The sequence below is a fragment of the Mobula hypostoma genome, chromosome 8 (assembly GCF_963921235.1).
Source record: "Mobula hypostoma chromosome 8, sMobHyp1.1, whole genome shotgun sequence".
NCBI lineage: Eukaryota > Metazoa > Chordata > Chondrichthyes > Myliobatiformes > Myliobatidae > Mobula > Mobula hypostoma.
The window spans coordinates 24652702-24669600 of record NC_086104.1 but is presented as its reverse complement, the minus strand read 5'-3'; positions in this window follow the sequence as shown (position 1 = coordinate 24669600).

Here is a 16899-nt window from a genome sequence, read left to right as displayed (position 1 = left end):
GGCACAATGTTGAAACATGGCATCAAAGCAAGCAACAGCAACCCACATGGGAGTGTCTGCATGGCTTGTATCACCATGATCATTTGTCACATTGCCTGGAACTGAATTCAAGCCTTTGACCATGCCAAACATTCTGCCCAACAGAATCTGGAGAGATAGATAATTACAGAAATATTGGGCACTAAGAGGAGCAGAACTTGAATCCCACTGGGCACTTCCCATTTGTCTTGACTGCATTGTTGAATTATGAAAGGGCTCCTGCAAGAATCTCTATGTTACACAATATACCAAACTTTAGGTACAATATTATTTTAGTCCATATTTGTAAAAGAACCATAGAACCATAGAACATTACAGCACAGAAATAAAAGGGCCTTTTGGTCCTTTTTGGCTGTCCCGAACCATTTTTCTGCCTAGTCCCACTGACCTGCACCTGGACCTGGACCATATCCTTCCATACACCTCTCATCCATGTACCTGTTTTTCTTAAATGTTAAAAGTGAGCCCACATTTACCACTTCATCTGGCAGCCCATTCCACACTCCCACCACTCTCTGTGTGAAGAGCCCCCCCCCAATGTTCCCTTTAAACTTTTCCCCCTTCACCCTTAACCCATGTCCTCTGGTTTTTTTTTTCTCCCCTAGCCTTAGTGGAAAAAGCCTGCTTGCATTCACTCTATCTATACCCATCATAATTTTATATACCTCTATCAAATCTCCCCTCATTCTTCTATGCTCCAGGGAATAAAGTCCTAACCTATTCAACCTTTCTCTGTAACTCAGTTTCTCAAGACCCGGCAACATCCTTGTAAACCTTCCCTGCACTCTTTCAACCTTATTAATATCCTTCCTGTAATTTGGTGACCAAAACTGCACACAATACTCCAAATTCGGCCTCACCAATGCCTTATACAACCTCAACATAACGTTCCAACTCTTATACTCAATACTTTCATTTATGAAGGCCAATGTACCAAAAGCTCTCTTTACGACCCTATCTACCTGTGACACCACTTTTAGGGAATTTTGTATCTGTATTCCCAGATCCCTCTGTTCTACTGCACTCCTCAGTCCCCTACTATTTACCTTGTATGTTCTACCTTGGTTTGTCTTTCCAAAGTGCAATACCTCACACTTGTCTGTATTAAACTCCATCTGCCATTTTTCAACCCATTTTTCCAGCTGGTCCAAATCCCTCTGCAAGCTTTGAAAACCTTCCTCACTGTCCACTACACCTCCAATCTTTGTATCATCAGCATATTTGTTGATCCAACTTACCACATTATCATCCAGATCATTGATATAGATGACAAATAACAAGGGACCCAGCACTGATCCCTGTGGCACACCACTAGTCACAGGCCTCCACTCAGAGAAGCAATCCTCCACTACCACTCTCTGGCTTCTTCCATTGAGCCAATGTCTAATCCAATTTACTACCTCTCCATGTATACCTAGCGACTGAATCTTCCTAACTAACCTCCCATGCGGGACCTTGTCAAGGGCCTTACTGAAGTCCATGTAGACAACATCCACTGCCTTCCCTTCATCCATTTTCCTGGTAACCTCCTCAAAAAACTCCAATAGATTGGTCAAACATGACTTACCACGCACAAAGCCATGTTGACTCTCCCTAATAAGTCCCTGTCTATCCAAATACTTGTAGATCCTATCTCTTAGTACTCCTTCCAATAATTTACCTACTACCGACCTCAAACTTACCAGCCTATAATTTCCCGGGTTACTTTTAGAGACTTTTTTAAACAATGGAACAACATGAGCTATCCTCCGGTCCTCCAGCACCTCACCCGTAGATACCAACATTTTAAATATATCTGCCAGGGCTCCTGCAACTTCAACACTATTCTCCTTCAAGGTCCGAGGGAATACCCTGTCAGGTCCTGGGGATTTATCTACTCTGATTTGCCTCAAGATAGCAAGCACCTCCTCCTCTTCAATTTGTATACGTTCCATGACCTCACTACTTGTTTGCCTTATTTCCATTGACTCCATGCCAGTTTCTTTAGTAAATACAGATGCAAAAAACCCATTTAAGATCTCCCCAATTCTTTTGGTTCCATAGATAGCTGACCACTCTGATCTTCAAGAGGACCAATTTTATCCCTTACTATCCTTTTGCTCTTAATAGACCTGTAGAAGCTCTTTGGATTATCCTTCACCTTGACTGCCAAAGCAACCTCATGTCTTCTTTTAGCCCTCCTGATTTCTTTCTTAAGTATTTTTTTGCACTTTTTATACTCCTCAATCAGGCTTATTGGCTCCCTGTTTCCTATACATGTCATACATTTCTCTCTTCTTCTTTATCAGAGTTCCAATATTCCTTGAGAACCAAGGCTCCTTATTCCTATTCACTTTGCCTTTAATCTTGACAGGAACATACAAACTCTGCACTCTCAAAATTTCTCCTTTGAAGGCCTCCCACTTACCAATCACATCCTTGCCAGAGAACAACCTGTCCCAATCCACACTTTTTAGATCCTTTCTCATTTCTTCAATTTGGCCTTTTTCCAGTTTAGAACCCCAACCCAAGGACCAGATCTATCTTTATCCATGATCAAGTTGAAACTAATGGTGTTATGATCACCAGAACCAAAGTGTTCTTCTACACATACTTCTGTCACCTCTCCTAACTCGTTTCCTAATAGGAGATCCAATATTGCATCCTCTCTAGTTGGTACCTCTATATATTGATTTAGAAAACTTTCCTGAATACATTTTACAAACTCTAACCCATCTAGACCTTTAACAGTATGGGAGTTCCAATCAATATGTGGAAAATTAAAATCCCCTACTATCACAACTTTATGTTTCCTGCAGTTATCTGCTATCTCTCTGCAGATTTGCTTCTCCAATTCTCGCTGACTATTGGGTGGTCTATAATACAACTCCATTAATGTGGTCATACCTTTCCTGTTTCTCAGCTCCACCATATGGCCTCAGTTGACAAGCCCTCTAATCTGTCCTGCCTGAGCACTGCTGTAACATTTTCCCCGACTAGCAATGCCACCACCCCCCCCCCCCACACCCTTCATTCCTCTGCCTCTATCATGTCTGAAACATCGGAACCCTGGAATATTAAGCTGTCAGTCCTGCCCCTCCTTTAGCCAAGTTTCACTAATGGCTGTAATGTCGTAAATTCAATCCACACCCTCAGCTCATCAGCCTTCCCCACAATACTCCTTGCATTGAAGTAGACGCACCTCAGAAGATTATTACCACCACACACAACCCTTCTATTTGTGACTTTGCATGAACTTTTAACATCATTTATTTTCACCCCTGCTCCGCTATCTGCTCTGGCACTCTGGTTCCCATCCCCCTGCAAATCAAGTTTAAACACTCCCCAATAGCACCAACAAACCTCCCTGAAAGGATATTGGTCCCCTTGCAGTTCAAGAGTAACCCGTCTCTCTTGTACAGGTCCCATCTGCCGCAGAAGAGGTCCCAATGATCCTGAAATCTGAAACCTTGCTCCCTACACCGGTGCTTCAGCCACGTGTTCATCCGCCAGAGCAACCTATTCTTACTGTCTCTGGAACGTGGCACAGGTAGCAATCCTGAGATTGCCACCCTCGAGGTCTTGCTTTTTAACTTCCTACCAAGCTCTCTGTACTCACTCTCCAGGACCTCCTCACTCTTTCTTCCCACGTCATTGGTACCGATGTGTACCATGACATCTGGCTGATCACCCTCCCACTTCAGAATGATGTGCACGCGATCAGAGACATCCCTGACCCTGGCACCCGGGATTTTAGTGTAAAAATAACTGGATTAAAGATAACGACCTTCAGTTAACTGAGATGCTAAGGGAAAAGGAAGCTGCAATTGTATTCAGCATTACTTGTTGCAGTTTTAGAGATCTAGTTTCCACTCACAAAACTAATTAGACATCACAGTCAGGGACACTCTGATAGATTTGGGCTTTGTCCAATGGTGCCAAAATGGTTGGCAGCGTGTCAGCAGTTTGAACTTAATGGAAATATAAAGCAAAAAAAAATTGGTTATGTTGCTCTCACAGGTTGCACACTTCTGCAATGGCAGAGTCTTAAATCTTGTCAGTCCTAAAATGTCCTTGGCCAACCTTCTTAAACCATTTCAGTCTCCCCTTTTGAAGATATCCCACAGTATCGTTGGGAAACAAGTTCTGGATTTATACTCAACTGTAAGGAAAGAATCTCATCAGTTCTGCCTTAAGATGGACAGAGTCTTAGAAGAGAACTTGAAAGTGGTGAGCTCATGTTCACCTGCTCCCCTTGTGCTTTAACTGAGGATATAGCAGGGATTTTGGGAGAAGTCTTGCTGCACTGCACTACTCACCTGGGGCCAGCTGGTGGTGTAGGTGGTCCTGAGTTCAAACCCAGCTGAGTCCCAACAATATCCCAGCAGAAGAAAGGCCTGGCAATTTCCTCCTTGGATGTTACCTGACTGGTGGAGTTCCTCCAACATTTGTATGTGTAGCACTCAACTAAGTCATCTTCTGTTATTCTGCAGAAATCCAAACTAGATCACGTCAGTCAGTTTTTAATGCACACATTTCCAAGGAAATGGAGGGGAATCGTCCAGACTGGACTTCATCCTGATGGCCAGCTCAATGTGTGGCTGTATCAAGCAGTGTGCAAACACCAGGTATGATTCATTGCTGAGGATCTGCCTGTCGCCGATGTAGTGAAGGATGGGCCAGGCCTCACTGCCACTCAGTGTTTCATTGACACCACTCATCCTTTGTTGAAATGTTTCTACACAGAAACACCTCTGCCTACAAGTCCATCAGGCAGTGGTCAGCACAGCACATTCTGCAGGTCCTGTGGGAGAAGAAGGTAGATTCTGTGGGATGATTTCCTGAACAGACAGTTAAATTCATTTGTCAGAATACCTCATTGTCAGTACTCAGAAACAAGCAGCAAAATCTTGCCTTGCTGGCAGTGAAGGGAGCCCTCCATGTCAGATCTTCCCTGCCTCAATGAACCCCACACCACCCAAAGGCAGTCTCACCTCCCCATTGCCACAAAGGTCTGGAAAGTGATGCAGTGGTCCTTGTCCATATTCGCCCCATCAGCCGTGTACCACAGGATTACTTGATCTGCAGGTTGCTCCCAGGAACGTAGAGTGTAACAAACATCTTGCTGTTTGAAGGTCATCAACTCAGTGAAAACTGCACTTTGGTCTGTCAGAAAGGTGTTGGTCTTCCAAAGTAAGTGGACGTCTGCAAGCAGAGGCTGTTGACTAGTATGTTTCAAGTAATACACGCTGAGTGGTGGACTGAATTTCATTGTAATTAATACAAAGTTTTAGTGGGGAAGGACCTAATTCTAGGATCCTGTTACCCCTGAACACTGAGGGTCTGGATCCTGTGCAACAGATTCACAGATGCATTATTTAAGGAAGAACCATGAGTAGTGTTGACACATTGTAATGGACTGAAATGATGGGGTGTGTAGAGAAAGGCTTGTCCCAATTGCATTTCCTGTATATATTATGAATAAATAATATTTGTTGAAAACTTAAAAATATGTACATTCTCACCAAGCTCACACCCCATACCTCCCTCAGAGTAAAGCAAGAGGCTATGTTTCCGATAAACTCTGACAAACTAAACTAACCTTGGTAAATATGATAAATGTCCTTGTAACACAGATTTTCAGCACCTGGAACTCCATTTTCACCACACTGCCTAAGGTTCACTATAAATACTTTTTGGAAAACGATCTCTTCACATATTGAAGATTATAAAACAGGACCATCTGGACTAATAATGTGATATTCTCAGCTGCAATCATCCCACAAAATTTCAATGGAATTTTTGCTTCTCTTTAAACCCAGATGATTATATACTAGGGTACAAATTGCTAAACATCTGTTTAGGGGTACACACTTTTGGTTGCTTTGTTGTTAAAACTTGCACCAGATAAACAATTTTCATTATAGCACTCTTCTGACAATGTCTTGGAATTTGCACTTGTTATCACAATAAAAGAATCAATTCTCACCACCATTTCCATCCAAATGACTGGTGTCTTGGCACATCTTGTTAAATGCAGAAACATGGCATTATTACCAGAGGTACCATAGTATATTTTGCTTTAGCTTTCACTGAGGACATCACTGACAATTAATGATTTGGCAAAAAAAATTCAAAGCGTTTTACTTTGCTCTAATATTGAGGGAAAAAAACTGACAATCTAAAACCTTGGTGAATCATATGCAATTGTTTTTGAAAGGAGGGTAAGTCAGAATTGCTGCTAATAAACTTCTCTGTGTTTGAAAAATTAATTTTAAAAATGCCTAATTAAAGCTAATTTTAAAAGTCTCAGAATTTAAAAAAGTATTATACTTTACAAATAGTAAAACAAATTATGATCACTTAAGTATCTATCTTAATCCTACATGCATGTCCCAAAAGAGTTATAGAATCAAAGACATGTCTAATATATATGAGAATTATGTTCATGCCTGGCACAAAAGGGCTGCTTATTTTTATTTCCCTAAACCCCAGCTTTTAGTCCATGACCTTTCAAGCTGGGTCATATTCTGTGCATATCAAAGTAATTTTTAAATATGCTGGGTCTTTCTGCTTCAACCATATTTTCCATCAGCGAACTCCAGATCCTCATCACGGATTCAATTTTCCGCAACTCATCTCAAATCCATCCATCACATCCATGTATTCTCGACAGTTAGTGACCTCTCTGCTGAAGGAAATAGACCCTTCACGTGGCTCGGCTTCTTATAATTCTGTATACCTTGATTAAATCTCTGCTCTGTTAAAAAAAAAGCCCTGCACACTTCTCATCAGAACAATAATTTGTTAGCCCTTGAAATATCTTTATAAGTGTACGGGGTTTCTTCTTTGTAAGTTAAATTTAAAATGGCTTCTTTGTTATGTTAAATGCTGAGGAAGTCTTTAGCTAGACATTTGCTTGGGTTAATACAGATAGCAGGGTGCTATTAGCCAGTGGGTGGTCATGTATCGTTTTGTTTTTGGATAAATGCTGTATCATATGACTGGGAACGGGGTTTTTGGCGGGGAGTCAGAGGAGAGACGGGGAGGATGGTGGACGGGGGTTTTTGGGGGGAGTTGGAGGAGAGACAGGGAGGATGGTGGACGGGGTTTTGACGGGGAGTCGGAGGAAAGATGGGGAGGATGGCGGACATGCAGAAAGGCTCCGGTCGATCACTTCGGGTGGTCCCGAGCCGCGAGTCGACAGGATCCGGGTGGTTGTCAGGAATCGATTGAGCTCCAACGGTTGCGCACGAAGAACTTGGACTTTGGTAAGTCTGGCGCCTCTTTTATTTTCCGTTACTTCGTTTTCTGTATCGAATTTATATTAATTTCATAGACTTAGTAATATCTGTAAAGTGTACTTGGTAAAACGTACTGTGTGTGCTGGCTGATGTTTTGGATTGATTTGGGTGGCAGTGGTACAGCAACCGACCCAGCTGGAGGCGTCCAGGTGGGCGCTGGACAGGATTTCCCCAAGACATATACGAGCCAATATAGCGGAGCTTTACATAAATTTCCTCTGCACCCTCCTTTCTGTTCACACACCCTCCCAGCTGTGCCTTGGTCAGAACTGAGCTCCATACTTTAGCTGCTGATTAACATTGTATATAGTTCTTGCATGATCCTCTTATTTTTACATTCTATGGCTGATAATTCATTCACTTTGAAAGGTGCTGGGCAAGATTGCCTCTCACCATGTTAAGGATATTTCCTACCATTCCTCTCTGTTGTGAAAACTGGTGAATGTGTCCATTTGGAATCACTGCAGTGTTCCTACCTCCATATCCAGGCTGTCTTTATGTTCTCTAACAGATGGTATTCTTCCTCTCATTATCGCCAATCCCTTTGTGCATATGTAACATATTCACTGTCTGTAAAATGATTAAAATAGGAATGAAAATCCATATTCGTCAGCTGTCATCTTATTATACATATCATTTTCTTTGATAATACACTACAACTAAACCAACAATGCTAAATCCATTTATACATATTTGTCGTCCAATTTTCCAGTATCAGGGAATCTGAAGTAAACATGTGGTTGTTACATTTCCTCTTAAGTGAAGAGGAAGGATCTTATCTATACTTATTCTGTGTTACTAGTTATCTTAGACTATTTGTCTGTTTCGTATTTTTTTGTGGCTGACAGCACCAGGAAGCAGGCTAATACAGAAAGAAAAAATATTTACAGATTTACTGTTCACAGGACCGGTCTTAACCTATAGGCAAAATACTTAGACTGAATGCAGGGGAAATGAAACAGGCAGCTGTAGAGGCCAAGTCATTGCATATATTCAAGGCAGAGTTGATAGATTCTTGATTAGTCAGGGCATGAAGAGATAAGAGGAGAAGGCAGGAATTTGGGGCCGAGAGGGAAAATGGATCAGTCATGATGAAATGGCAGACTGGACTCGATGGGCCAAATGGCTTAATTCTGCTCCATCATCATGACATTACAGAAACATAAGGACATCTTAAGAAACTGAGTGTAATATCAGACATGACTTTTTATACATTGCCATACCAAATGGTGTTGCTTTAGTTGGGAGTTGCAAGTCTGTATATTCTTTGAATTGAGCATACCATATTGTCTTACATTTGCTACGCGATGCTAGTAGGCACTGCAATTAGTTGAGGGTTAGTGTCTTCATGAAGGATGAACCCTACCGGCATACTCTATTCATGGTAGTCGTAGACCATGAAAATGGCAATGCTCAGCAGCTGAACTAGGTGCCTAGGACGGCACATTTAAGGCCGTCTTATTGATAGATAAGGTAACCATAAGCACGTGCACTAACAGAGTGGCAAGTAGTTGTAATGTGTATCTGAATTACCACAACCGTTTGCAACTGAGACAAAGGCAAAATGGTCTTGAGCACATTGGTTGGTTACCCTGTGGAATCCCTCCTGCATTTGGGGAGGAGAACTGTTAAAAACAGCTGAGTCCAAATGCCAGTCATTGTCAGAGCCATAGGTAGGCTGAAGTAGCTTGTATTACTCAGACTGAGGAGCTGTGTGTCTGAGAGGCTCATATCATTGGGCTGCTTATACTGCTTTGAGCACCGGTGCTGCCCAATCAGAACAGGACGGGTCTAGTAGAAGCTGTCAGTTATCAGAGCCAATTCCATGGTTTACTTAATACCAAAGGAAATGGGATATATAGGCATCTGTTAGTCTCGAGAGACCATGGATTTGCGCCTTGGAAGGTTTCCAGGACGCAGGCCTGGGCACGGTTGTATGGAAGACTGGCAGTTGCCCAAGCTGCAAGTCTCCCCTCTCCACGTCACCGATGTTTCCAAGGGAAGGGCATTAGGACCCATATAGCTTGGTACCAGTGTCGTCGTAGAGCAATGTGTGGTTAAGTGCCTTGCTCAAGGACACAACACGCTGCCTCAGCTGAGGCTCGAACTAGCGACCTTCAGACCACTAGACTGACACCTTAAACACTTGGCCAACACAGGGAAAAGGGATATAGGCTGTGTATTTCAATTGTGCTCTAGGCCATGCAGCTGGAATAGCAGAACTTACTTAGATTTAAAATCAGGTTCAGAGTCATTTGCTTAAATGGCAGCATGCTGCCTTCTGGAGCCATCACTACTTGAAGATGTCCTCAGATTGTCGTGCCCATGATGGACCTGTTGAGTCTACGTCCATCTACAGCCTCTTGCGATCTTGTGCATAGGAGCACATACAGTACAAGCATGACAGTGACATTGTTGGAGAAAAGACCAGTATTTGCATTCGTCTGGCAATTGAGCCCATTTACTGTTGGTCTGGACTGGTTCCCTATGCCACTAAGTGAAGGGCTGAGGTGGAGAAACAGTACCGTGCCACAAAAAAAACTAATTTCATGACACATTAAGTGACGAGAACCTGATTTTGATTTGGGTCTCTATTGTGGACTGAAGGTGGGAAGGGGGCAGGGAGAGGCGAATCAAGGTTTGGAAAAGGGGAAGGGAGAGGTGAGGGAGCAGGAAACAACAGAGAGATTTTCTGTAATAATTAATAAACTAATTGTTTGGAATCAAATGACCTTGCCCGCTGTCTCAGAGCTGGGTTTGTCTGCACCCACACCACCTCCCTGCTCCTGGCATTCCTTCTCTGCCACCTGTCCCTCACCCCTCCTTCAGCGCTCCACTGCTGTCATTCCCAACATCCTTTGCTCGCATCTGACTTACAACTCACTCTCTGCTCTATGTCGAAAAATATAGTACTGTGCAAAAGTCTTAGGCTCCTTAGCTACCGTATATAAATATTTGCCTAAGACTTTTGCACAATACAGTATGTATGGGGAGGTGTTGCTGAAGATAAATGGCATACCCTTTATTGGTGTAAAAATACTTCATACCTCATACCTAACAGGTTTTTAATCTCAAAAACTGAGTCATTTAAAAACTAAACTGATGCAATTACTTTCAAGCGCAAACCTGCCTTCTCATCTAAACAATGACCGACTGGCCAGTTTTCAGGGTTGGAGCAGTACCAATTTTGAATGCAAACCGCTCTGGTTTGCTCTAATAGGAAATGCCAGAATGCAGTATCAATTTCAAATGCAGGGTGGTTAGATCATACTTCACATTTTCTGTCAGGTGCAAACTAACAGTCGTGAGAATCAATTGAAAAGAAAACCCATGACAGTCATGGCTGATGATCTCAATAAAGATGTTTAACTCCCACTGGTGTTCATTATTCCTTCACTGTACATTGCTAATAATTCAGACTAGAGTATTCCCCTATATTACCAGTCAGAATCTTAATTCTCGGTCTTAACTCAGTGTTTTCTGTGAGGAGTGGAATGTTGCACTCATTAAAATGGAAGAGGCAAGCCAGACTTGAGGAAACAGAACAGCTCATTTGATTTACTAAGTGTCATCACCTGTAGAGTAGCCACCTCTCTTAAATCTAAATCCCACAGTGCCACTTCTACCACGACTGAACTGAAGGGCAAAAAAGAGATGAAAGGCAGCAGTGTGGATCTGCAAAATAAAGGGAAGACAGTGAATCAAATACTCAGAAATATACTGACATTGTTTCAAGAATCAAGGATCAACTTTATTCACCATATGCATTTACTTGCATTAGGGATTTGCTGTGGTGTGCTGCTATGGTATGCAACACAAAATGACATTCAACAAATATGCAGAATAAAGAATTATATTAAAAATTATGAATATGGAATAAAATGAGCATAAATATGCAAACAGCATTATCAAACTGGTTTAAGTTGTTTACAGTGCGATGACTGAGATAATATGCAGGGGGAGTGGGGAGCAATTTAAGTGGATGATCAGATTAACTACCCGGGGGAAGACATTTTTAAGACGGTGTGATGTTTTTATTCATTAGGCCAAAAGTGCTTTCCAGTAGGGAACTTTAATAAAAGCCAATTTATTAGGGGGGTGGTGTCTACAAGATTTTTTTCTGCACAATTACTTGTCCTGATCATTTACAATTTCTGCAATGATGGTAGACTGCAGCCAATCATCTTTTCTGCTGACCTGACAGTTTGCTCTAGATTTTGTACATTGTGAGAGGGTTCTGTACCAAATTAAACAGCAATGGACAATCATTCTAACATTGATTGTGCTTCAGTGCTTGTTGTAGAAAATTAAATCCAGTAGATGCTGGAAGTCTGAAACCAAAATGCTAGAAATACTCAATGTATCAGGCAACATCTCTGGAGAGAGAAAAAGAGACATAATGTTTCAGGACTAAGACCTCTCATCAAGAGTTCTGGTAAAAACTCAATGATCTTAAACACTAACTCTTTTCCTCTCTCCACAGGTGCTGCCTGATCTTACTGGGCTTTTCAGAATCTTCTGATTTTTATTTCAGTTCTCACTGTACATTGCTTTTCTCGTCAGATAAGATTTAAATTTGTATTTATTTGTGCCAGCTTTGTTAATCTAAATCCCACAATTAATTCATGGATGCATTTCCTATCACCTTATTCCTAAAAGGCTACATTTCAATGAACTTACTGTCAAATACTTACATTTGAACCCTTATTCAGAACATGTCGCAATGTAGAATTGAATATAAAAAATGAAAAGCTATCCCTTATATCTTTTTTTTAGTCTTAGAATTATACAGCGTCGAGACAGGACCTCTGGCTCATCGCATTTATGCCATCCTTCATACCTATCAGTACTAATCCTACTTGCTTGTATTAATTCCTTATTTCTATATGTTAAGCTCATTCAAGTATTTGTCCAGATGCTTCTTAAATGTTATTACTGTTCCTACATCCATCACCCTGTCAGACAGTTCATTCAAGAAACCAATTACTGTACTATGTTTCAGCTTCCTTCACTTTAGGGAAAACAAGCCCTTCCCATCTAACCACTCCCGATAATTCAATTCTCCCAAACCAGGCAACATCCTAGCGAATCTTTTCTGCACCCTCTCTAGCTTAACCACATCCTTCCGATAGTATGCTGAAAGAACTACACAAAATGTTCCAAGTGTAACCTAGACAACACTTTATACAACTGTAACATGATGGCCCATTTCTTACACCCAGTGCCTTGGCTGTAAAGCTACATAGGGCAGGATGGTAGCGTAGTGATTAGCACAATGCTTTATAGTACCAGTGACCCGTGTTCAATTCCCGCCACGGTCGGGAAGCAGCTTGCATGTTCTCTCTGTGACCATCAGTGGTTCCTCCGGGTGCTCCGGTTTCCTCCCACAGTCCAAAAACATACCAATTGGTCGGCTAATTGGTCATTGTAAATTGTCCCGTGGTTAGGCTAGAGTTAAGTCGGAGCTTGCTCCTCAAAGGGCCAGGAGGGCCTAATCTGTGCTGTATCTCAATAAATAAATATCTATTTACCTGTCTAACCATGTTCTCACTTGCAGGTAACTATGTACTTGTATTATTTATAATTTAAAATTTTAATATTTACTAATTTTTACTATTTTTAATATTTAATATTTGTAGGGGAGTGGGAAGCGCAGAATCAAATATCGCTGTGATGATTGTACGTTCTAGTATCAATTGTATGGCGACAATATATAAAGTATCCCAGCTATGAAAGGGCTTTGATGTAGGGTGTTAACCTGAAATGTTGACAATGCCTTTCCACCGGCAGATGCTGTTCAATCCACTGAGTTCCTCCAACAAATTGTTGCACTAGTCAGAGGGAGAATGGGCAAATTTCACACCGCCAGGATCAAACAGCTCTGTGTGGCATCAGCTCTACCTCCTGCCGATTTACTTCCAAGTGAGGATTTCAGAGTTCAAGATTCAAGATTGTTTAATGTCTTTTCAAAGTTCAAAGTAAATTTTATTATCAAAGCACATACATGTCTGCATATACAACCCTGAGATCCATTTTCTTGTGGGCAGACTCGACAAATCTATGGAATAGTAACTGTAACAGAATCAATGAAAGTCTGCCCAACTTGGTCATTCAACCAGAGTGTGGAAGACAACAGACTGTACAAATGCAAATATAAATAAATTACAAGAACATGAGATGAAGAGTCCTTGAAAGTTAGTCTATTGGTTGTTGAAATATTTCAATTATGGGGGAAATCAAACTGAGTGAAGGTATCCTCTTTTGTTCAAGAGGCTGATGGTTGAGGGGTAGTAACTGTTCTTGAACCTGTATACCTTTTTCCTGATGGCAGCAGTGAGAAGACAGCATGATCTGGGAGGTGGAGATCCCTGATGATGGATGCTGCTTTCCTATGACAGCGTTTCATGTAGATGTGCTCAATGGTTCGGAGGGCTTTACCTGTCATATGCCTACTAGTGGAGTGGTACCCGCAGCAACAACCTGGCACTCTGAGAGTATAAGAATATAAGGTGTTGGAAGAACAACACCTTATATTCTGTCTGGGTAGCCTCCAACCTGATAGCATGAACATTGACTTCCCTAACTTCCGTTAATGCCCCTCCTCCCCTTCTTACTCCATCCCTTATTTATTTATATATTTATTTAGATATTTATTTTTCCTTTTTCTCCTCTCTTTTTTCTCTCTCTGTCCCTCTCACAATAACTCTTTGCCTGCTCTCCATCTTCCTCTGGTGCTCCCCTCCCCCTTTCTTTCTCCCTAGGCCTCCCGTCCCATGATCCTCTCCCTGCTCCAGCTTCGTATCCCTTTTGCCAATCAACTTTCCAGCTCTTAGCTTCATCCTTCCCCCTCCTGTTTTCTTCCATCATTTCAGAACTCCCCCTCCCCCTCTCAAATCTCTTACTATCTCTACTTTCAGTTAGTCCTGACAAAGGGTCTCGGCCAAAACATCGACTGTGCTTCTTCCAATAGATGCTGCCTGGCCTGCTGCATTCCACCAGCATCTTGTGTGTGTTGCTTGAATTTCCAGCATCTGCAGATTTTCCTCATGTTTGCAGAGGGTTGTTAATTTAGTTGGCTCCATCTTGGGTAATAGGTTACAAAGTACCCAGGACAACTTCAAGGAGCGGTGTCTCAGAAAGGCAGCATCCATTATTAAGGACCTCCAGCACCCAGGGAATGCCCTTTTCTCCCAACTCTTCTGCTGCATTGATGACTGCCTTGGTGCTGCTTGATGCATCTGTGCTAAACACATCAATTTCATCAACTTTGCTTCCAACTTCCACCCTGTCCTTAAATTCACTTGGTCCATTTCAGACACTACCCTCCCCTTTTTCGATCTTTGTCTCCATCTCTGAAGACAAATTGTTGACCGACATCTTTTATAAACCTACAGATTCCCATAGTTATCTCAACTATACCTCTTCCCATTCAGTCTCCTGTAAAAATGCTACTCCTTTTTCTTAGTTTCTTCGTCTCTGCAACATTGGTTACCAGGGTGCAGCTTTCCTTTCCAGGACATCAGGAATGTCCTCTTTCTTCAAATAACGGGGTTTCACTTCCTTCACCATTGATGCTGCCCTCACCCTCATCTTCTCCATTTCCCATACATCCATGCTCACCCCATCTTCCCGCCACATTGATAGATAGAGTTCCTCTTGTCCTTCCCTACACCCCATGAGCCTCTGCATCCAACACACCATTCTCCTCAACCTCTTCCATCTCCAAAGGGATCCTATCATGAAACATACCCCTCCCCCCAAGTTTCCACAGGGAATGCTACCTCCATGATTCCCTAGTCCCTTTGTCCCTCCCCACAAATCTCCTTCCCAGCACTTCTCCCTGCAAGTGGCCCAAGTGCTGCACCTGGCTGTTCACTTCCTCCCTCACCTTCATTCAAGGCCCCAAACAGTCCTACCAGTGAGGCAATACTTCATCTGTTAATCTGCTGGGGTCATCTATTGTATCCAGTGGTGAGACCCATCGTAAATTGGGTGACCGCTTTGTCAAGCACCTCCAATCCATCTGACAAAATCAGAACTTCTCTGTGGCTAAACATTTTAATTTCTATTCCCATTTCCATTCCGACTTATGGATCCATGGCCTCTTCTTTCACCATGATGAAGCCACCCTCAGGGTGGAAGAGCAACACTTTATATCTCTTCTGGGTAGCCTCCAACCTGATGGCAAGAATATTGATTTCTCCTTCTGATTACCCTCTTCTTCTATTTCCCAGTCTGGCCTCTTAACTCTTCTCACCTGCCTATCCCTTTCCCCTGGGTCTCCTTCCTTTTCTCCAATGGTCCACTCACCTCTCCTATCAGATTCCTTCCTCTCCAGCCTTTCCTACCCACCTGGCTTCACATGTCATCTTCTAGCTATCCTACTTTTTCTCCTCTCACTCTTGTCCTGAAACACCAACTGTTTATTCATTTCTACAGATGCTGCCTGACCTGCTGAGTTCCTTCAGCATTTTGTGTGTGTGCTGCTTTCAATTTTCAGCATCTGCCAGAATTTTTTTGTGTTTAGAATTGGGAAGAAATGTGATCTCAGTGACTTTCGCTGCTGAATGATTGTTGGTGCCAGATGGGGTGGTTTGAGTATCTCAGAAACTTTTGATCTCCTGTGATTTTCATGCACAACAATCTCTACAGTTTACAGAGAATTGTGCAAAAACAAAAAGCATCCAGAGAGTGATAGTTCTGTGAGTGAAAGTGCCTTGTTAATTAAAGAGGTCAGAGAATGGCTAGACTAGTTCAAGCTGACAGGAAGGTGACAGCAACTCAAATAACCACAGTTACAACAGTGATAAAAAGAATAGCATCTCTGAATGCATAACATGTCAAACCTTAAAGTGGATGGGGTACAGCAGTAGAAGACCCCAGACATACACTTAGTGGCTACTTTCTTAGGTACAGGAGGTGCCTAATAAAGTGGTCATTGAGTGTATTTTGTAAGTTGAGACAACATACAGGAACAAGATAGGGCACTTGTTGAGTGGTACTACAATAACAAGCTCTCCGTAAAATTGAAGAGCTGATTGTTGACTTCAGAAGGGTAAGGAGGAAGAATGCATTAGTGGGTCTGCAGTGGAGAGAGTCAACAGATTTAAATTCCTGGGTGCTGACGTATTGGTTAACCTGTCCTGGACCCAGCACATAAATGTAAGCACAAGGAAGGTGCACAGGTGCTTTTACTTTCTTAGAAGATTAAGGATGTTCGAATGGTCACCAAACACCATAACAAACCTCTACAGATGTCATGTTGAAAGCATCTTGTCTGGTTGTATCACAGTCTGGTATGGTGATTCGAATTAACAAGAAAGTAGGAACTCTGCTGTGGATTCAGCCCAGTTCATCGAAGTAGCCTTTCTTTCCAGGTCTATTTTCAACTTCATAACCTTTGAATCATTATCCTGTTAGGTTAACCAACACTACATCCAACTGATAGGCACTTCTTCTATTTATTGTGCTGTCCTTACTGAATCTTATTACCTTCTTTCTTGAGTCCAATTGTTCTAAGATAAAACTCATTTAAGTTAATCCGATCATTTCAGCATTATACTTATGTTTTATGAAG